The sequence below is a fragment of the Stegostoma tigrinum genome, chromosome 15, assembly GCF_030684315.1.
Source record: "Stegostoma tigrinum isolate sSteTig4 chromosome 15, sSteTig4.hap1, whole genome shotgun sequence".
NCBI classification, from domain to species: Eukaryota; Metazoa; Chordata; class Chondrichthyes; order Orectolobiformes; family Stegostomatidae; genus Stegostoma; species Stegostoma tigrinum.
The window spans coordinates 57,398,729-57,422,431 of NC_081368.1; the positions used below are offsets into that span (position 1 = coordinate 57,398,729).

At 44.1% G+C, this 23,703-nt stretch overlaps 1 long non-coding RNA gene across 1 annotated transcript in view; it reads right to left on the reverse strand.

Annotated features, from left to right (window-relative positions):
- Positions 1 to 23,161, reverse strand: part of LOC125458632 (uncharacterized) — a 40,068-nt gene extending 16,907 nt beyond the window's left edge. Inside the window, exons 1-2 of the long non-coding RNA XR_007248870.2 lie at positions 22,975 to 23,161; positions 695 to 788 (exon numbers count right to left, since the gene is read on the reverse strand). This is a non-coding gene — a long non-coding RNA (uncharacterized LOC125458632). The remainder of the gene's footprint in view (positions 1 to 694; positions 789 to 22,974) is intronic.
- Positions 23,162 to 23,703: the final 542 nt, after the last annotated feature.

The following is a 23,703-nucleotide window of genomic DNA, read 5'->3' on the forward strand; positions in this document are numbered from 1 at the left end:
CTCGCACCTTTAACAAGTTCTGTGTGGGGATTTGAACAAGATATAGGAGACTAATATTTCCACATAATATTTTAGCGGATGCCACACAGAAGGTAAATATACAAGATAAATGCTCACTTGTTTTGGGATAATATACTGGCAGGATGAACAGTCTTGAAGCAAAGGATTGTGATGAATGGGCCATTTATAAATTGGCAGGTTATTCCTCATGGAGTGCTTGAAGTATCAATGCTGGGGCCTTATCTGTTTACCATCTATAATAATAATTTGTAAATAATTGAGACTGAATAATCTGAGTTTACTGATGATATAAAGCTAAATGAGAATATATGATAGATGGGATTGCAAAGAAACTGCAAAGGAATATAGACAGGTTAAGTGAGTAGGAACAAGGTAGCAGAAGGGCAAATATGTGGGGAAGTGTGAGGTTGTTCATTTTAATAGTAAGAATAGAGAAGCAAGATATTGTTAAAAGGCATGACATATGTAAATTTTTACATTCAGAGAAGCCTGCATGCACCCACATGGAGAACACAAAAAATGTAACACTGGGAATTAGAAAGGCAAATTACAGCTGAGCTTTTATCGTAAGGAAACTGGAACACTAGGATAAAGAGGTAACATAATTTAACAGGGTTTTGGTGAGCACTGTGCAAGAATTTTGATCTCCACATTTAAAGCATGTCAAACTTACCTTGGAGATGGTATAGCAAAGCTTTATTAGATTGGTCCCTGGGATAAAAGGCCTCCCCTAAGTCTAGAGGCTGAGTGAATTTGGATTACACTCCCTGAAATTTAAACAAATAAGAAATAATGGTTGAAACATACAACATTCTGAAGACATTTGACAGGGTAGACACAAAATGTTTTTTTTTGCCTGTGTGCTGTTAATCCCACTTCCACTGATCTATTGTGTTTACTCTGGAAATCAAAAAATCAAACAATTCTAACAATGGAATGTGCCCAATGTTTTGTATTAAAGCAAAGTACAACACAAAAAAAACACAGCAAAAATCTTACCTACATAAGGTTTGCAATCACGCGAATGCTTTTACGTGGATTTGTCCAAAGATCAGAAGAACAGGTAATCAACTCATTCTGTCTCAACTTCCAAGTGTTGATCAAATAATCTCCCTGAGCTTCGCTAAATTTTACTGAGAGGCAAGCTTGTTTTATACTTCTAATATACAAAGAAGCTATGCATTTAAATTCTTGATACTATCCAGTCTCCAGCAAATGATTAGTTTCATAACCGGCAAACATCAAAAACAAGTTACGTTTTGTACATTGGTTTGATCAATTAACTCATTAAGACTTGTTTCTAAAGAGGCTTATTACTTGTTTCCATTAAGCTCTGACTTCAGCTTGTGCTTGTTATTCATCACTGTTACATCATCTAACATATGATATTTACAAAGCACAATTTCACAATTATCACAAATTCCATTGATAAATAGTTTACATTATCACATCTGATAATTATCTGTTTTAAAGAAAACTTCATCTTTTCCAGGATTACTGTGGCAGTTCAGTTCATTATAGCTGAGTTACGAGTCTTGGAGTAAATAAGCACACACATTCCTTCAGCAAAATGCTGAAATACTTTAAACCCACGACCTTTCTAATCATTACATAATCACCCTTAGGATTCATATGTTTTGTCTTTATTTCCCTCAACTTAATTTCACTGAACTTCATTTTGGCTAATCCATTGTGCTGGTTGGGGAATCTAGAACATGGGACATGAACTGAAGATAAATCTGAAATGAGCAGAAATTTCTTTGTTCCAAAGTTTGTGAATCTTTAGAATCCTTGATCTCAGAGAGTTCTGAATGTTCCATCATAGAATATAATCGAAACAGATAAGCTGTTTGGTTTCTCGAGGAATCAGGGCTATGGGGAATAGGTGAGAAAATTGAGTTGTTACAAAAGATCAGGCAAAATTGCAATGAATGATAGAGCATTTTCCTATCCAATTTCTTGGATTGTCATGTAATTATTTACATTATATATATATGCTTAATTGGTAGGTGTGAGTGGAGCATAATGGTGTAAAATTAAATAAGTCACAAAATTATAGAGATACAGTGCGTTCTTTAATTGGATGTCCCTGACTACAGAAGAAATATAATGGCAATGCATGAAATGAAGAGGCAAAAGAATGAGTCAATAGACAAGCAACAGAAAGATCTTAGAGTGTGGTAGTGGGGAATATGGAGTAGAAAATGGAAATAACAGCTGAAATCAGATATCTAGAGTCATGGGCATTATTTCAGAGCAGTCAAATACTATACTTTAGCACTTACCATATACTTTATACATTATATCTTGTATACGTTACTGGCTGGCTGTATTGGTTAAACATTATGCTGGGGCGGCACGATGGCTCAGTGGTTAGCACTGCAGCCTAACAGCTCCAGGGACCCAGGTTCAATTCCAGCCTCAGGTGACCGTCTGTGTGGAGTTTGCACATTCTCCCCGTGTCTGCATGGATTTCCTCCGGGTGCTCCGGTTTCCTCCCACAGCCCAAGGATGTGCAGGCTAGGTGGATTGGCCATGCAAAATTGTCCATAATGTTCAGGGGTGTGTGGATTACAGGTGAATGGGTCTGGATGGGATGCTTCAAGGGGCAGTGTGGACTTCCCCAATCAGCAGAATTTTATGGCAGCTATATGTTAGGAATTAATTAGCCTATGGTGACCTTAGTGACTCACATTCTTGCAGACTAATCAACAACGCTAGTGATGCTATATAATTCTAACACTTTTTTTTCTGAGAAAAGCTATTTAAAATAATAAATACACATTAAGGTAGGTACATAGAACATAGAACATTGCAGCACAGTACAGGGCCTTCGGCCCTCGATGTTGCGCTGACCTGTGGAACCAATCTGAAGCCCATCTAACCTACACTATTCCATTATCATCCATATGCTTATCCAATGACCATTTAATGCCCTTAAAGTTGGCGAGCCTACTACTGTTGCAGGCAGAGCAGTCCACGCCTGTACTACTCTCTGGGTAAAGAACCTACCTCTGACACCTGTCCTATATCTATCACCCCTCATTTTAAAGCTATGTGGCCTCATGCTAGCCAACATCACCCAAGAAAAAAGGCTCTCACTGTCCACCCTATCTAATCCTCTGATCATCTTGTATGTCTCTATTAAGTCATCTCTTAACCTTCTTCTCTCTAATGAAAGCAGCAAGTCCCTCAGCCCAACCTCATAAGATCTTCCCTCCATACCAGGCAACATCTTTGTAAATCTCCTCTGTACCTTTCCAAAGCTTCCACATCCTTCCTATAATGCGGTGACTAGCACTGTATACAACACTCCAAGTTCAGCCGCACCAGAATTTTGTACAGCTGCAACATGACATCATGGGTCCGAAACTCAATCCCTCTACCAATAAAACCTAACACACTGCATTTTGCTGAATTTATCATTTCAGCACGACAATATAATTTCCGAGAGGAAGTTTGCCAGCACAATGTTCCATTAGCAAGCCACTCAGTTGTATCAACCACTAAAAAATCTCAAAAAACGAGTGAAACTGGATGGACAAACTGGTATTGTCCTAGATACCAGAAATGGCAACAGCAAACCCAAAACGTTCTAATGACAAATGTTTGGGGCCAATGCCAAAATTGGGAATGCTGCCTCACAGGCCAGTCAAGCAACAGCTTGGCATTGTCACACTTATGGAATAATGCATTAGAGCTCATATATCAAACAATGCCATTGTCAACTCTAGATAAGTCCTGTCCCACCATCAGGACAGCAAAAGCAGAGGTGGCTTTCAGTGACTTACAGTTCATTGAAAGTTACCTGGAAGTCGTCAACATTATCTGTGGACCCCATGAAGCCTCATGGTATCCGGGCCAAAATTAGCAAGGAGACCGCCTGCTGATGACAACCCACCATACCCACCACTCCCCTTGCTCTTGCCCTGGGCTGATGAATAATTACACCTCCACGTTGAACTCTGCTTGAAAGAGCACAGAAAATGGAAAAGGCACAGAATGTATTCTGGTGGTAGGTTTTAACATCCACCACCAAGTGTAGCTCTGCTATGCTTTTACTGAACAAGCCATTAAAATCCTAAAGGACATAGCTGCTAGACTGGGTCTGTAGCAGGTAACCAGACAACCAACAAGAGGCAAAAACATATTTGACCACATCCTCGCCAACCTGCCTAATTCAGATACATCAATTCAAGACAGTATAGGTAGGATTGACAACCATTCAGTGCTTGTGCAGCCGAAGTCCCATCTTCAAAGTCCCACTGTAGATACCCTTCATTATGCTACATGACGCTACTACTGTGCTAAGCAGGGCAGACTTCAAACAGGTCTAGTCATAAACACTGGGCATCATGAGGCTCCTTGGGCCACCAGCAGAATTGTACTCAAACACAAACTGCAAACTCATGGTCCAGCATATCCCCCATTTTCCCACGAATAACAAGCTAGAGATCACCCTTGGTTTGATGAAGACTGCATGCCAGGAGCAGCAGTTAGGCACACCTAAAAATCAGGCCTCAAACTGGTGCAGCTAAAGAAACAGGAATACTTGAGTGCCAAGCATCATAAAATGCCCCGCAACAAAGGCTCCTTAGATAGCACATTCCAAACCTAAAAACACAGTCGCCTAGAAGAACAAAGCGGGTGGATATATGGGAAAATCACAGGCTGCAAGTTCCCCTGCAAACCACTCAACATCCTAAGTTGCAAGTTATCACCGTTTCTTTGTTGTTGCTAGATCAAAATCCTGAAACACCCCCACTAAAAGCATTGTGGATGTACCTCAACCAGATGGAGTGCAGCAATTCATGAAGGCAGCTGACCATTACCAAGGGCGATTAACGATGGGCAATAAATGTTGTCTGAGGCAGCAATGCCTATATCCCACAGATGAACAAAAAAAACCTGTGTTTTGATTCAGTTAAGTATCAGATGCATTGCTTTGAATTGATTGTAGTCCAATATCGGTTGTGGTACCTTTTCAACAGTGACTGTTCTCTAATTTCTTTTAATAGATTTATTTTCTGTTTCTATGTGTACCATTTACTTTTTATGGCAATTCCAATCCACTTAGTTTGTTATAAGCACAGCTTCAATGAATTCCTATTGTATGAATCTCTTGCTTTAAAGGAAAACAAATATAGAGTTGAGCAGTTAATACATATGATCTTGCATAAATATTACTGTACAATGTGAAAAGCCGCTCAGCCTGTATAAATAATGCAGAAGGAAGCAATCCAACTGACAGATGAAAATAGGGGTTAAAATGAAAGAAAAATACCCAGACAAGAATCTGAAAATAACTATACAAAATAACAAAGTCCATGGATGTTTGCCGAGTGTGGAGTATCAATCCACTCTTAATTGGCATAGACCACGAAGCTACATCCCTGTAAATGTAGAAGAGATATCAGCAACTTGACATTCAAAATTAAAAAGGTCAGTAGCTATTTATTTAATCTAGAATTGAATCAGAACTTCTAGAATAGTAGTGTGCCTAACGAAATGTTCTAATAATTTGCTGGAATTGTAAAATTATGGAATCTTATTTACATTGCTGAAGACATGCACAACATATGCAACAGGTAAACTCAGAAAGAGGCATATGAAAAATATTGAAAATGGAACAATTTTAATACTGCCATTTGTTTTAGTGGGACAATGGTTGGCCAATGAGCCCAGACACAGACCTGAATCATCTGAGGACTGAAAATCATTATTTGATAGGCACTCTGCTGTTGCCTTTCTGCATCCTAACAGAGTTCATATTTCTGACCACATCTTCCAATCTGAGTAGGCGGCTTTAAAAACACATTACAAAGTTCCATCAACCTATTTTCTCGTGGTGCCAATCAGGAGCTGGGGGATTGCCTCTCTACCTTTTCAGTGCACTGGCCATCAGATTCAGGGAAGAGCTCACTAACACATTGAAAAGCTTTGGAGCTTTAAAACTACTTCGCAAAGTGTTTGCAATTGAGTGTATGAGTGAATAGGTGAGCAAATGTGTGAATGAATATGAAACGCTTCTATACACAAAGGCCAGTGTGTGTTTGAAACTCACCTCCACAAATGGCAGTTGATGCTAGATCAGCTCTTAACTTTAAAACTGAGATAGATAATTTTTTTGTGATTTGGACCAAAGGAAGGTATATGGAGGTAGGCCACAGGACAAACTTAATTTCATTGAATGGTGGACAAGGCTTGAAGGGCTGAATGGCCTTGCCCTTCTCCGGTACCTCTGTCCCCAATGCATTGTCAGCATTCTAAGTGCAGGAGCAAGTCCCTGATGGTAATAACTTTCAGCAGTCAGCAGAGTTCAGGCACTTGGTAATTTATTCAAGCAAACTCTGGTGTCATCAGTCAGAGGCCAGTGATCATCCTGAATCAGGCTTTGACATGAGGGCTCAGTAACCCCCTTATTCTTTGGCTCAAATTGGAAGAGAAATCAGTGACTCTCTAATTTTCCCAGTGGGTATCAACATCTTCATACATTTAGTGTTACAAGAATTACATGCAACATTGTCATTGTTCTTTCCTCCTTAATATGTCCATCCAGTCCTGTAAAACACCGAATCAATGGTGGCCATCCCTAGATTCCCCATGACCTTATGTTAATTAGCAGACATTGTAATCATTCGGTCTTGGGATCCTACAATGCATCCCATTAATTCACATTCCAAACTTAATGGTTATACTCCTTTTGGCATTTCCCAAACTTGCGTGTCTCTAAGAACTGCTTGAATTCTGCTAGTCATTTTATATTTCCCACAGTCCTAACTATAGGAGATACAAAAGAAGTCAGTTCTTATTAAGTGCTAAAAATTCATAATATTAGTTTTACTACAAAGTTAGTTATATGTAAAGTTTTATATTTATGCCTAGTGTTAGCATTATTTAGCTAATGATTTGCAGGCAATTTATTTCTTACTGTTCTTACTAGGCACCCCCATCTTTATCCTTGGGAGTCTCATATTGGGTTCATTCAATCCACATTCCAATGTCTGATTTCTCCCTTTAATGATAAGATGGCTGTTATTACTCTCTGAGGCTGGGTTTTTCTTATATTTTTATTTAAATATTTTCTTTGAATATTTTAGTGATTTTGTATACATGTGGATCTATAGCTACTTCAAGATTTATCTCAATGATTATCTTTAACTAGAATCTTTAACTAGAACCTATCTTAATATTATAAACAAAGTCAAAACAAGACTAATTATTGTGAGATAGTAAGAACTGCTGATGCTGGAGTCAGAGATAACACAGTGTGTAGCTAGAGGAACACAGCAGGACAGATAGCATCAGAGGAGCAGGAAAGCTGACCTTTCAGGTCTGAACACCGCTTATTTTTCTGAATTTGTTATCATTAATTATTGTGAAGTGTTTTTGTCTGTTGTTTTGCAGCTTCATATTCTATCTTAAATCAGACTCTTGATTACAAAGATCTGCTGTTGTTCTACCAGTGGAAATTAAATTATACTTTAGCAAATGTTTTTTTCCTAAGCCTTCTAACTACAGTCCGCCCTGTTCTGCAGAGTCAGCTGGGGCAGGTGTCAGCCATTTTGTGCTGCTCAGTCATGGGCATCCCCAACACTAAATGGAGAAAGAGAATGAAGTTGTCAGTCAGATAACAGTACGTTAGGTTGGTAGATGAGTTAGATGGCAGGTAGGCAAGTGTGTAAAATAGCAGAAATGAGGCTGGCTAGGCTAGCAACTTGGTGAGCAGCAAATGGGTAGGGGTCTTAGAAAATTCAGTGTTGTGTGGGTACGGTGGCAGGTGATTCTTTTGACAGGAAGCTAAGTGATAGGAAAGTGAAGTCATGGGTGAAAAGCTGATGGATAGGGTGGCAAGTTATAAGTGGCACATGGAAGGCTTGGTGAGTGGGTGACTAAGGGTGTGTGTCAAAGAGTCATCAGGGGTTGGGTCGTGGCAAAATTGGTTGCCATATGGAGGACAGCAGGTTGAGCTGGGGCAGAGTCATGGGGCTAGGGGATGCAGACAGTTTAAGGTAGTAGTTCAGGGAGGGAGACAACGGTAAGCAGAGGGATTGTGGCGAGGTGGCGGAAGGCAGTTCCATTCAGCGGTTAGACAAATTCATCTTGGTCTCATGTTTCCTGGATGAGTATCCAGATATATAAATTCAAACTTTCCAAAGTCTACCTCACACTCAGGGGGTCTGGTAGAGCAGGGCAGTTGCTCATCAGAAGTTCAAAGTTCCTGGGCAATTCCCGCAAGTTGATGAATCGGAATTTCCCTGGGGACACAATTTGCATTTCTGATCTTACTTCGAACTGCTAGCAATCATACCTTGAAAGATCTGACCCATGGTATTTCCATTTCTAGATCATTCTTTCCCAGCAACAGACATAAATATTTCCATGGCTATGTAGCATGAGGAACACTATTGATACACGACCAATTCTCTGTAAGATTTGTTGCTGAGAATCCTCAAAATATCCATAAAGAAAAACTAGTGTTTCAACATGATAAGTCTTTGCTCAGTGGATATTTGCCCATTCATTTGGAATCTTTGCTCAGTATCGATTGCATTGAGATGTCATAGGGCACTGCTATTTGTAATGCAGACGGTTCTTTCAAAGACAGTTACTCTTCAAAATACTCTCCTTAGCATAAATGAGAATCAACAACTCCTACAAGACTACCAAGGGTACTGTTCTTAAATTGTGTGTTCATGTGCACAATATTTTGGCTGAAATTGCACACCATTTAGGCCTTCACAAAGTGGTCACCTTGATGAATGTTGGCTTGTTACACAGGCACTTGACTGTCCAGATGGGTACAACTGATGATACCCTACATGCTGATGTGCAATGGCATCTGTAAAATTTTTGCAAACATTTCCTTTTGCTGCCAGATTTCAGTGTTGAATTTAACTTAATCATCAACATAACAAAGTAGGTCATTGGTAATCTCAACCTGATACAACTCAGAAACAAAAATAAATTGAACGCTGTCATCACTTTTACTAGAGTAGTCGGTACAGTGTTAAACAACTGCACCCCCCAGTTGCGAACCATTTCAACTCCGCCTCCCATTCCTTAGACGACATGCCCATCCTGGGCCTCCTGCAGTGCCATAATGACGCCACTCATACGTTGCAGGAACAGCAACTCATATTCCGCTTGGGAACCCTGCAGCCCAATGGTATCAATGTGGATTTCACAAGCTTCAAAATCTCCCCTTCCCCCACTGCATCCCAAAACCAGCCCAGCTTTTCCCCGCCTCCCCAACCTGCTCTTCCTCTCACCCATCCCCTCTTCCCACCTCAAGCCACACCTTAATTACCTACCTACTAACCTCATCCCGCCCCCTTGGCCCGTCCGTCCTCCCCGGGCTGACCTATCCCCTCCCAACCTCCCCAACCATTCTCTCCTCTCCACCTATCATCTCCTCTATCCATCTTCAGTCCACCTCCCCCTCTCTCCCTATTTATTTCAGAACCATCTCTCCATCCCCCTTTTCTGATGAAGTGTCTATGACTGTAACGTCAGCTTTTGTGCTCCTAAGATGCTACTTGGCCTGTTGTGTTCATCCAGCTCCACATTTTGTTATCTCGGATTCTCCAGCATCTGCAGTTCCCATTATCTCTGGGTACAGTGTTAATATGGTGTTTTGGTCGTATCTGTGATTCAAAGATATACTGTAATCCGTTTTTGATTACATTGTGCAGGCCTTTACCTTAACCTCCTCAATGATAGAAAGTATCTCTTTTCCGTATAGTGTACACATTATCAGGTTATGAGCACTCCTTCTGGGTCCTTCGCCTTCTCACCCTTCCAGCATCTCAGGAGTCCTCAACTAATAGTGGGCACAATAGTTAACAGGTCAGAACAGAAAGCAAAGCTTCATATTCAGTCAGACAGCCCAGTTTTACCTATTGAAGAAACAAAGCATTGCATGTGTAATACATATAACAGAGAAGCTTTTCAGTGTTTAATGTTTCACACTGCTGTGATTAACACCGAAACTGAAAAAAATGGATAGCTCCCATTTTTATCAACTTTAAAGTGGTAATTATCAAAGAACGTTTGTGATCCTGGGACACTCCAAAACGTGATATAAGAAACATACTAAATTCTAGATTCTAAATCATCTGGGCAGCAACTGGTGCCATCTTTTCATTGCTACCATCCTGGATTCTTTTCCATTCACTGCTAATAGCACGCAATCATCTTAAAAATTTATAAGTAAAACAGAAACGATGAATGAGCATCTAATGCAGACATTGTATTTGACATGCACAAGAATTTAATCTGTAGTTGTCCAGGTGTTTGAAGGAATCACTATATAATGGGTTTACAATTATCTATACAGGCATTCCTTTTTTTCTGCTGAATTGACTGGCATAAAAATGATTAACATTCATCTTGATGTGAAGAGAAAAATGACAGCAGATATCGATAAAAATGTGTTTTTTCTGCCTTATTTCAATTGTACGCTTTTGCCAATTGTGATTAGTGATCTTCCTTTAAAAAATTCTCAGTACTCTGGTTTGATTTAAACAGTCTCTTCAATTCAACGTGAAATTCTGTAATAAAAAGGGAAATGTGACCTGCTCTAAGTAATGATGATATACCTGTATGGCCTTGTCACAAAGGAATAGAGAACCCAAATTAAGCACCATTGAGTCATTCCTCATGCAGATGGCCTCAAGGCACTCCGCTTCTTCCTTTCCTGCAGTCCCGACCAGCCCCCCCCCTCCACCAACACCCTCATCCACCTAGCCGAACTCGTCCTCACCCTCAACAAATTCTCTTTCGATTCCTCCCACTTCGTACTGAAAAAGGGAGTGGCCATGGGTACCCGCATGGGCCCAAGCTATGCCTGTCCCTTTGTAGGTTACGTGGAACAGTCTCTCTTCCGCACCCACACTGGCCCCAAACCTCACCTCTTCCTCCGTTGCATTGATGACTGTATCGGCGCCACCCTTCCTCCCAAGATGAGCTTGAACAGTTCATCCACTTCACCATCACCTTCCACCCCAACCTCAAGTTCACCTGGACCATCTCCAACACATCCCTGGACCTCTCTGTCTCCATCTCAGGCAACCACCTAGAAACTGATATCCATTTCAAGCCCACCGACTCCCACAGCTACTTAGAATACACCTCCTTTCACCCACGCTCCTGCAAAAATTCCATCCCCTACTCCCAATTCCTTCACCTCTGCTCCATCTGCTCCCAGGATGAGGCATTCCACTCCTGCACATCCCAGATGTCCGCGTTCTTCAAAGACCACAACATCCCCCCACCCCCGCAGTGGTCGAAAACGCCCTTGACCATGTCTCCCGCATTTCCCGCAACACGTCCCTCACACCTCACCCCCATAATAACCGCCCTAAGAGAATCCCCCTCGTCCTCAGGTACCACCCCACCAACCTCCGGATACAAAGCATCATCCTCCGATGCTTCCGCCATCAACATTCCAATCCCACCACCAAAGACGTTTTTCCATCCCCACCCTTGTCTGCCTTCCAGAGAGACCACTCTCTCTGCGACTCCCTTGTGCGCTCCACACTGCCCTCCAACCCCACCACACCGGGTACCTTCCCCTGCGACAGCAGGAAGTGCTACACATGCTCCCACACCTCCTCCCTCACCTGCATCCCAGGCCCCAAGATGACTTTCCATATCAAGCACATCTTGATGTTCACCAGCACATCTGCCGATGTGGTATACTGCATCCACTGTACCCGTTGTGGCTTCCTCTACTTTGGGGAAACCAAGCGGACGCTTTGGGACTGCTTTGCAGAACACCTCCGCTTGGTACACAATAACCAACCGCACCTCCCAGTCACGAACTATTTTAACTCCCCCTCCCATTCCTTAGATGACATGTCCATCCTGGGCCTCCTGCAGTGCCACAATGATGCCACCCAAAGTTTGCAGGAACAGCAACTCTTATTCCGCTTGGGGACCCTGCAGCCCAATGATATCAATGTGGACTTCACAAGCTTCAAAATCTCCCCTTCCCCCACTGCATCCCAAAACCAGCCCAGCTCATCCCCGCCTCCCTACCCTCTTCTTCCTCTCACCTATCCCTCCGCCCACCTCATGCCGCACCTCCATTTCCCACCTACTAACCTCATCCCGCCTCCCTGACCTGTCCGTCCTCCCCGGACTGACCTGTCCCCTCCCTACCTCCCCACCTATACTCTCCTTTCCACCTGTCTTCTCCTCCAACCATCTTTGGTCCGCCTCCCCCTCTCTCCCTATTTATTTCAGAACCCTCTCCCCATTCCCCTCTCTGATGAAGGGTCTAGGCCCGAAATGTCAGCTTTTGTGCTCCTAAGATGCTGCTTGGCCTGCTGTGTTCATCCAGCTCCACACTTTGTTATTAAGCACTATTGAAGTCGGGTTCAAGATTTAAAACCTCAGCGCATAGGACCACTAACGTCCATTTTGGAGTTCCTGGATTGCAATGAGTGAAAGGGTCCCCGGAAGCATTTAAATATGGCAGCAGACATTTTGGATAGCAGCACAGTCGTCATGGTCAGTTCTGGAGTGATCAACCACTTTTCAGCCAATTTTATATGAAGCAAGTTCCAAGGAGAGATAGACATTCAGTCATAGCTGCTCACTGACATGCAGTTTGGGTTCTCTCAGGTCCAGCTAGTACCAACTTCATTACAGCTTTAGTTCAAACATGGCCAAAAGAGACAAATTCCAGAGGTGGGAGGGCAATGAGTGACTTTGACATCAAGGCTGTGCTTGACTGACACTGAGGAGAAAAACTGCAGTCAATGGGAATCGGGGGAAAGCTCTCTGCTGGTTGGAATCATACTTGATACACAGGAAGATTGTTGTGATTGTTAGAGGTCAGACATTTTGTTTCCATTCATCTCTGCAAGAGCTCCGCAGCGTGGTGTCTGAGGCCCAAACATTTCCACAATGCTTCATCAATGATCCCTCCTCCATCTTAAAATCAAAAGTGGGATGTTCACCAATAATCAAACTATGTTCAGCACAATTACTGACTCTTCAGGTACCCAAACAGCCCATGGCCAAATGCAACAAGATCTGGACAGTACCCAGGCTTGGGCTGAAAAGTGGCTGTTAATTTTCATGCTACACAAATGCCAAGCAATGGACATCTTCAAAGAGAAAATCTAACCACTGTCGCTTGATATTCATTGGTGTTATCATCATTTACTCAATATTGTGGCAGATAGCATTGACCAGAAACTGAGTTGCACTGGCTGTAGCCGTATAACTATTGTGGCTCTAACAGAATCTGCAGTAAGAAACTCATCTCTTACATTCTGCAAAGCCTACCCATCTAAAAGGCACAAGCTAGGAGTGCTATGGAATATTCCCCACTTAGCTGGATGAATGCAGTTTCAACAATGCTCACAAAGTTTGACATCATCTGAGGGAAAGCAGCCCACTTGGTTGGCAGAACATCCACAAACACCAATGACACTCAGAAGCAGCAATATGTGCTATATACAAAATGCATTCCAGAAATTCACCAAAGGTCATCAGATAGCATCTGCCAAACCCACCATCACTTCCATCTAGAAGAATGATGACAGCAGATTAATGGAAATAGCACCATTTGACTTGGAAATATGTTCAGAGACAGTAGGAACAGCAGATGCTGGAGAATCTGAGATTGCAAGGTGTAGAGCTGTATGAACACAGCAGGCCAAGCAGTGTCAGAGGAGCAAGAAGGCTGACGCTTTGGGCCTAGACTCTGAAGAAGTGTCTAGGCCCAAAACATCAGCCTTCTTGCTCCTCTGATGCTGCTTAGCCTGCTGTGTTCATACAGCTCTACACCTTGTTATCTTTGAAATATATTGGTGTTTCTTCAGTGTCACTGAGTCAATGTACTGAGACTCTCTCCCTGATGGTTCAACATACAGCACATGGGCAGCAACGATTCAAGATGACAGGTCACCTCCACCATCCTCTCAAGAGTATTTAACAATGGGTAGTTGATTCTGGCCAAGATAGCTACACCCACATCCCATGAATAACTTTCAAAATAAATATATGGAGAGGAACCATTTTACTCCTACTGGCACCTTCTGGTGTAGAAGTTTTGCCTGACATATTTCAGGCTACCTGAGCACTCTTTCATCAACTGCAATCCAAAGACACCAGATGGACAGTGATAACAAAGTGTGGAGCTGGCTGAACACAGCAGGTCAAGCAGCATCTTAGGAGCACAAAAGCTGACATTTCGGGCCTAGACCCTTCATCAGAAAGGAGGATGGGGAGAGGGTTCTGAAATAAATAGGGAGAGAGGGGTAGGCAGACCAAAGATGGATAGAGGAGAAGATAGGTGGAGAAAAGAGTATAGGTGGGGAGGTAGGGAGGGGATAGGTCAGTCTGGGGAGGATGGACAGGTCAAGGGGCCGGGATGAGGTTAGTAGGTAGGAAATAGAGGTGCGGCTTGAGGTGGGAAGAGGGGATAGGTGAGAGGAAGAACATGTTAGGGAGGCGGGGTAAGCAGAGCTGGTTTTGTGATGCAGTGGGGGGAGGGGAGATTTTGAAGCTTGTGAAATCCACACTGATACCATTGGGCTGCAGGGTTCCCAAATGGAATATGAGTTGCTGTTCCTGCAACCTTCGGGTGGCATCATTATGGCACTGCAGGAGGCCCAGGATGGGCTTGTCATGGAATGAGAGGGGGATTTAAAATGGTTCATGTCTGGGAGGTGCAGTTGTTTATAGCAAATCGAGTGCAGGTGTTCTGCAAAGCAGTCCCCAAGCCTCTGCTTGGTTTCCCCGATGGAGAGGAGGCCACAACAGGTACAGTGGATGCAGTATACCACATTGGCAGATGTGCAGGTGAAGTCATCTTGGGGCCTGGGATGGGGTGAGGGCAGAGGTGTGGGGACAAGTGTCACATTTCCTGCAGTTGCAGGGGAAAGTGCCAGGTGTGGTGGGATTGGAGGGAAGTGTGGAGTGGATAAGGGGGTCGCGGAGAGGGTGGTCTCTCTGGAAAGCAGAAAATGGTTGGGATGGAAAAATGTCTTTGGTCGTGTGGTTGGATTGTAGATGGCGGAAGTTTCGGAGGATGATGCGTTGTATCTGGAGGTTGGTGGCATGGTATGTGAAGACAAGGGGGATTCTCTTTTGGCGGTTATTGCGGGGGTGGGGTGTGAGGGATGTGTTGCGGGAACTGTGGGAGACATGGTCGAGGGCATTCTCGACCACTGCCAGGCTATAGTTTGCAGTCCTTGAAGAATGAGGACATCTGGGATGTGCAGGAGTGGAATGCCTCATCCTGGGAGCAGATGCGGCGGAGGCAAAGGAATTGGTAATAGGGGATGGAATCTTTGCAGGAGGGTGGGTGGGAGGAGGTGTATTCTGGGTAGGTGTGGGAGTTGGTGGGCTTGAAATGGACATCAGTTTCTAGGTGGTTGCCTGAGAGGGAGACAGAGAGGTCCAGGAAGGTGAGGGAAGTGTTGGAGATGGTCCAGGTGAACTTGAGGTTGGGGTGGAAGGTGTTGGTGAAGTGAATGAACTGTTCGAGCTCCTCTTGGGAGCACGAGGCGGCGCCGATACAGTCATCAATGTAACGGAGGAAGAGGTGAGGTTTGGGGCCAGTATAGGTGCGGAAGACGGACTGTTCCAAGTAACCTACAAAGAAGCAGGCATAGCAGGCAGGCATAGATGGACAGTGATACAGTGCTCCCTTTCTCCTCTTCCTGGAGATAAGAGCCAAATGTTATAAGATACTTTAGCATTGTTCTGGTGTCTTTCTGAATATTCTGCTTTGCTTCCATCCTATTCCTCTCTGTAGGTGAAAGGAAATATTCCCATTAGACTGGGGCAGCATGGGCCCAGACCCAGATTGTGCAGGAGGCACAAACCTTTCACAGACATCAACACAGATGTATTTTGGGAGGCCAAATGCAAGAGGAAAGTTTGTAGTAAAATATGCAGGAGCATTGATAATACCTGAGGTGCAAGAAAGTGGCAACACAAATGGATAAGTTGGTAAAGAAGGGGCATAGATTGCTTGCCTTAATTAGTATAAACATTGGCAAGCCATATTGCAATTACATCAAACTTTAGCTACACCATAATTCAACTATTACATGCAGTTCTGGTCCCCACACTATAGGAAAGATGTGGAGGCGCTACAAGGGAGCTTTACCAGGATGTTGCCTGGATTGGAATGTATTAGCTATCAGAAGAGGTTGGACAGTCTTGGGTTGTTTTCACAAGGAAGTGTGAGGGTGAAGAGTGATCTGAGAGAAGTAAATCAAATTATTCGAGGCAAGGATAGGGTGCATATTCAGAGTTTTTTTTTCCCAGTGTAGAAATGTCAACTACTCAGGGCAGAAGTTTAAGGTGAGAGGGCAAGGTTTAAAGGAGATGTATAAGGCAAGTTTTGTTTTGCACAGAGGGCAGTAGGGACCTTGAACTTGCTGCCAGGGGAGGTGCAGAAACAGATACAAAAGCAACAATTAGGAGGCAATGGTCTTGTGATATTTTTGCTAGACTAGTAGTCAGGGAACTCAGCAAATGCCTGGAGACCCAGATCTAAATCCCACCATGACAGATGATGGAATTTAAAATCAATAGAAAAGCCTGGGATCTAATGATCGCTGTAAAACCATTGCAGATTGTTGGGAAATGCACCTGGCTCATTAATGTCCTTCAGGGAAGGAGATCCGCCATCCTCATTTGGTCTGGCCTACATGAGACACTGGACTCACAGCAAGGTGGTTGACCCTCAACTGCTCAGCAAGCCACTCGGTTGTGTCAATTGCTACAAAGTCTTAACAATGAAATGAAACCAGGTGGAGCGAGGCATTGACATAGGCACTGAAAAAGACAATGGCATAAACAGCCCTGTTGACATACAAAGTCCTCTTTGTAATAGCATTTGGAGGCTAGTGTAAAAATTGTGAGAGCTATGTCATAAGTCAGTCAAGCAAGAACCTGACATAGTCATACTCATGGAACCATGCCTTGCAGACAATATCCTGGACACCACCATCACCATCACTGGGCATGTCCTCTCTGATGAGCAGGACATACCGGGCGAAGTGGTAACACAGTGGTATACAGTCAGGAGGAAGTTTCCCTGGGAGTCCTCATCGTTAACTCTGGGCCCCAAGAAGACTTATGGCTTTGGGTTAAACAGACAAAGGGAAGAGAAACCTCTTGCTGATTATTATGTACCAACTTCTCTCAGCTGATGAATCAGTACTCATCCATATTGAACAGCACTTGGATGAAGCACTGAGAGTGGCAAGAGTGCAGCACTAGCAACACCACTGATCAAACTGGTTGGGTCTAAAAGGACACAGCTCGTAGCCTGGGTCTGTGGCAGGTGGTAAAAGAACCAACTGGAGGGGTAAACATACTTGACCTCATCCTTACTGATGTGCTGGCTGCAGATGGAATTACCAATGACAGTACTGGTAAGAGTGACCACTTCAAAGTTCTGGAGAGATAAAATCCCGCCTTCGCATTGAGAATACTCTCCGTCCTGTTGCATGGCACTGCCACCATTCTAAATGGGTAGACTGATCTAACATCTCAAGACTAGGTGTACATGAGGCGCTGTGGATTATCAGTAGCAGCAGAACTGTACTCTAGCACAATCTGTAACCTCATGGCTCGGCATAGTCCCCATTTAACCATTATTATTAACCCAGGGGATCAACCTCGGCTCAATAGAGAATGTAGAAGGGCATGGAAAAAAGCACAACAGGAGCAGCATCAGGCATACCTAAAACTGTACCTCATACCACGACTACTTGAGTGCCAAATAGCATAAGTAGCAAGTGATAGGCACAGCTAAGTGATCCCACAGCCAACAGATCAGAGCTAAGCTCTACAGTCTTGCCACATCTTGAATGGTAGTGGACAAGGAGGAGGAGGTGGAGGAGGAGGCTCCACAAATATTACCATCCTCAATGATGGAAGAGGATAACACATCAAAGCAAAAGATAAGGCGAAAGTGTTTGTAGCAATCTTTAGCCAGAAATGTGGAGTGGGTGATCCATTTCAGCCTCCTTCAATTGTCCCAACATCACAGATACCAGCCTTCAGCCAATTTAGTTCACTCCAAATGGCATCAAGAAACTTTGGAGACAATGGATACTTCAGAGGTTGTGGGCCCTGAAAACAGTCCAGAAATAGTACTCAAAACTCAGAGGATCATAGCTAGTATAAGAACAAACATCTTTGGAACAGACACGGGGAGAATGTCACAGAATGAAGAAAGTCACCCAAAGGTAGAATCAAACCTTGAACTCTACAACGTGCTTCTTCCCTAGCCAAACTTTTCCAATACAATTGCAAAACTGACATCTATGGGAATTTTCCCAGGCATGTTCTGCACATAATTTGCAGGAAAAATCAAACCCAGCCAATTAACGTCCCATCAGCCTACTTTCGATTATCAGTAAAGTGATGGAAGGCAAGTTCATTTGTGCGAACAAGAAGCACCTGCTCTGCAATAACCTGCTCAGCGACACCCAATTTGGGTTCCGCCAGGGCCACTCAGCTCAGATCTCATTACAGCCTTGGTTCAAACATGGACAAAACAGCTGAATTCCAGAGGTGAGAATAACAGCACTTAACATCAAGGCTGCATTTGACTGTGTATGGCATCAAAGAGCCCTAGCAAAACTGGAATCAATGGGTATCAGGGGCAAACCCTCCAGTGGTTAAAGTCATACCTGGCACACAGGGAGATGGTTGTAATTGTTGGAGGTCAGCCACCTCAGCTCCAAAACATCACTACAGGAGGCCCTCTCGGTAGTGTCCTAGGTTCACGCATCATCAACTACCTTCCCTCTATCATAAGGTCAGAACTGGGATATTCACTGATAATTGCACAAGTTCAGCACCATTAGCTACTCCTCAGATTGTGAAGCAGTCCATCTTCAAGTGCAATAAGATCTGGACAATATCCAGGCTTGGGCTGACAAGTGGCACGTAACATTCGCACCATACAAAATGCCAGACGATAACTATCTCCAAGAATCTTCAGACATTCAATAGTATTACTGTCACTGAATCCCCAACTAACATCCTGGGAGTTACTGTTAACTGGAAAATCAACTGGACCGAACTTTTGAACATAGCGTCCACAAGATCAGGTCAGAGTTTTGGAAAACAGTAGTCAGTAACTCACCTCCTGACCACCACCAAAGCCTGTCCATCACCTCCAAAGTACAAGACTGGGGTGTGATGGAATACTCCCCATTTTCCTGGATTAGTGTAGCTCCAACAACACTCAAGAAGCTTGACAGCATCCAGGACAAAGCAGCCACTTGATTAGCACCACATCCACAAGCATCCACTCTCTCCAGTACCGATGCTCAGTTACACCAGCATGTGTTACCTACAAGACACGCAGCAGAAATTCACCAAAGGTGCTCAGGAAGCACCTTCAAATGCATGGCCACTTAAACTGAGAAGGACAAAGCCAGCAGATATATAACAACATGACCATGTGTAAATTCGCCTCCAAGCCACTCACCATGCTGACTTGGAAGTATACAACCATTCTTTCTCCTGTGCTGGGTCAAAATGCTGAATTCCCCCTTTCATGGCTTTCACTCAGGCTAACTCTATGGTCAGAGAGGCATGCCAAGTCCTGCCCACTGCACCATCACAGGCATGTTGTACACTGAAGGACTCATGTCCACCTTTGGCACTACTCTTCCCACTCACTTGACAGGATGATGCATGCCCATCAAGTGCTCCTGCACATGGTCCCAACACACTTAACGCTTCTCTTGCTCTGATTGTAGGGCAAGCTGGAATGATCTAGGAAAAACAGGGACCTGGCAGAGGCCTTCTTGATTTCTGCATTTGCATAACATTCAGGGAAAGTGTGGTTTGAGCTGATGGGTAACAATCAAGATCTGTCCTGTACCAATGGAGAAATTCGAATGGCAGATGTGAGGATGCAAAATTGTGTCTGTTCATCTTAGAAGCGCAGCCATTCTTGATTATTCCACTTTAAAGAATTTGTGCATCTTTAGCAACTAATGGTCTGTCTTCTCTTCCAATGATACAAATGTTCAACAGTAAATGAAAGGATGTCAGACAGTCTCTCAGGGGTATATTGCAATGCAGAGCCTGTTTGGTCCATATGTAGGAATCTCATCTTCAGGAACCAATTGTCTCCTCCATTTTGGAAGAATGGATAATATCATATCTCTCCTCAATGTCAGTGTGTGGATTCGTGATGAATGTAATCATCCAGCATTACAGGGAGCATGTCTTACTGCTACCTCACTATCCCTATATATGCCAAGGGGAAGTGAACAATGTAGGACCTATGAGTGCTCCGGAATGCCAGGCATTGTGAACACTCACTAAATAACATGCACAGATATGCAGCATATGTCTGTTGTGGTCATAAATAAATCAGACAATTCCCGATTCCTCCCACTTTCTACAGACAAAGAAGGTGGCCATGGGTATCTGCATGTGCCAAAGCTAAGCCTGCCTCTTTGTAGGTTACGTGGAACAATCCCTCTTCCATACCTACACTGGCCCTAAACCCCACCCCTTCCTCCATTACATTGATGACTGTATCGGTGTCGCCACGTGCTCCCTTGAGGAGATTGATCAGTTCATCCACTTCACCAACACCTTCCACCACAACCTCAAGTTCACCTGGACTATCTCTAACACATCCCTCACCTTCCTGGGCCTCTCTGTCTCCATCTCCGGCAACCACCTAGAAGCCAGTGTCTATTTCAAGCCCACCGACTCCCACAGCTACATAGAATACACCTCCTTCCACCCACCTTCCTGCAAAAATGCCATCCCCTATTCCCAATTCCTTTGCCTTCACCGCATCTGCTCCCAGGATGAGGCATTTCACTCCCATGCATCGCAGATGTCCTCATTTTTCAAAGACCGCAACATCCCCCCCCGCAGTGGTCAAAAATGTTCTCGACCATGTCTCCCACATTTCTCGCAACTCATCCCTCACACCCCGTCCCCACAAAACCATCAGAAGAGAATCTCCCTCCTCCGCACGTACCACCCCACCAACCTCCAGATACAACGCATCATCCTCCGACACTTCCACCATTTGCAATCCGACCCCACCACCAAAGACATTTTTCCCTCCCCACCCTTGTCTGCTTTCTGGAGTGACCACTCCGGGGCTCCCTTGTCTGCTCCACACTGCCCTCCAACCCCACCACAGCTGGCACTTTCCCCTGCAACTGCAGGAAATGCTACACTTGCCCCCACACCTCCTCCCTCACCCCCATCCCAGGCCCCATGAAGACTTTCCACATCAAGCAGATGTTCACATGCACATTTTCCAATGTGGTATACTGTATCCACTGTACCCGTTGTGGCTTCCTCTACATTGGGGAAACCAAGTGTAGGCTTGGGGGCTGCTTTGCAGAACACCTACGCTCGGTTCACAATAAACAACTGCACCTCCCAGTCGTGAATCATTTCAACTGCCCCTCCCATTCCTGGGATGACAACGATGCCACCTGAAAGTTGCAGGAGCAGCAACTCATATTCCACTTAGTAACCCTACAGCGCAATGGTATCGATGTGGATTTCACAAGCTTCAAAATCTCCCCTCCCCCCACTGCATCCCAAAACCAGCCCAGCTCATCACCGTCTCCCTAACCTGTTCTTCCTCTCACCTGTCCCCTCCTCCCACCTCAAGCCGCACCTCCATTTCCTTCCTATTAACATCATCCCGCCCCCTTGACCAGTCCACCCTCCTCAGATTGACCCACCCCTCCCTACCTCCCCACCTACACTCACCTCTACTGGTTCCATCCCTGTCTCTTTAACTTCTCTGTGGCCTCTCTACCTATCTTCTCCTCCATCCATCTTTGATCCGCCTCCCCCCTCTCCCTATTTATTTCAGAACTCTCGCCCCCCTCCCCCTTTCCTGATGAAGGGTCTAGGCCCGAAACGTCAGCTTTTGCGCTCCTAAGATGCTGCTTGGCCTGCTGTGTTCATCCAGCTTTACACTTTGTTATCTCGGATTTTCCAGCATCTGCAGTTCCCATTATTTCTAATTCACAGAGTGGAACCCTTTCCTTTTCATGAAGACCGCTGGTTGCTGAGAGGGTGCTGTGGTGGCTGCATGGGTAGAATTGATCTACAGAAATCTTGTAATGATATTTGCCTTGCAAATACCCTGGCTGATGGACTCACTTTGGGAAGTTCTACAGGAAATTAATAAAGAGGTTTGCCTGAGCAAACAGAGGATCAGTGATCTCTTGGATATTATAAGGAGAGTTCTCTGTGAGATTACACACATTTCCCCAACAGTTCTCTGTAACAATTGTCTGACATAGAAATTGACAGCTGCCATTCCCTTCTATGTAGGATGTGATTCCCTCCCCTTATTCATAAGGACACAAGAGATTATTCAGAAGCAGGAAGATGTCAGAGAGAATTTCCAGGAGATACTGAGATGGCAATGATGCTCATAGTTTGTCATAAGCAGACATAAACATTGAACCTTGTCGACTTGGTTTCATGTCAACACTTGCCATCTACCTTAACCCTCTGCTCTGCCTCTATAAGCTGGTCTGAAACTGGTATCAAATCCTGCTGTTGCTGTTCCTGTCACTCTTGACATTGCAGTCAGAGCAGGTGATGCCTGTACTTCTTTGTTTATTCTGGTAAAGCAGGATGACCAAGATATTGACAGGGTTGATCTGTATCAACTTGATATTGTTTTCAAGTGGATCTGCGGAGGCAGCCTTGTCAGATGTATACAGTCGGTTCTGCTGTAACGTGATAGTTGCATTTCCAATGCAACATCGTGTTATAGAAAATCACGCTATAGAAATAACAGGATCTACAGGAAAAAGTGGAGTTAGGGGCAGACGATCAAAAAATATCACTCAAAAGCCACTCAAACGCCTAAGACAAAGGATAGCACAGTTTGAATAAATGTTTAATTCACATCTAATAATGGAATTAAAGTAAATGTAACACTTTTACCTTGCAAAAATGTCAAGGTGGCTTGATGGCGCTTCACAATAAAGTCCACGGAATGATCACATGGCGCTAACATTGCTCATGCTCAGGACAAAGTCCACAAAACGATCATGTGATGTTGACGCATACTCCTCCACTTATCGATGGAATCATGTAGTAGCCAACACACGTTCTCATTTCAGAAGTAGTGTTCCCCTTTCTGTCAGTCACGTTATGGCCAATTATGGCCAGAACATGTGCTACAGCAGAATCAAATGTAGTTCTATTTCTCGAAGAGCTTTCTGCTGTCAGCCTGCTCCATCATTCCTGGGAGCATCTGTCACCCTGTAATGTTGCCCAGTTGGCCTCCTCCCAGCAATCATGTATGCCATGAGAAGCTGCATCCTTACAGCTTTGTAGGTCAGCTCCCTGTGAACGACATGACATATCCATGGTGGCAGTGCCCTTGCCCAGGGCATTGAAAGCACAGAGGTGAACTTTCCCATACAGTCTAGTCAGCTTGCCTTCAGGGAGGTTAATTCCTTCTCATTTGGAGTTGCCATGATAGCCCCACCAGCAACATACCCCACCCTCTAACCTCCTGCCTCGCCCTTACATAACATGTTGAGCCATGTAATGCTTGTCAGTAGTGTAAGATGTGTGTACTCAAATGTGTGTGCTGTTATATTATAACAATATCCATAAGTCAAAATGATCATCAATGCACAGACAAGCAGATTTGGAAATTAACTG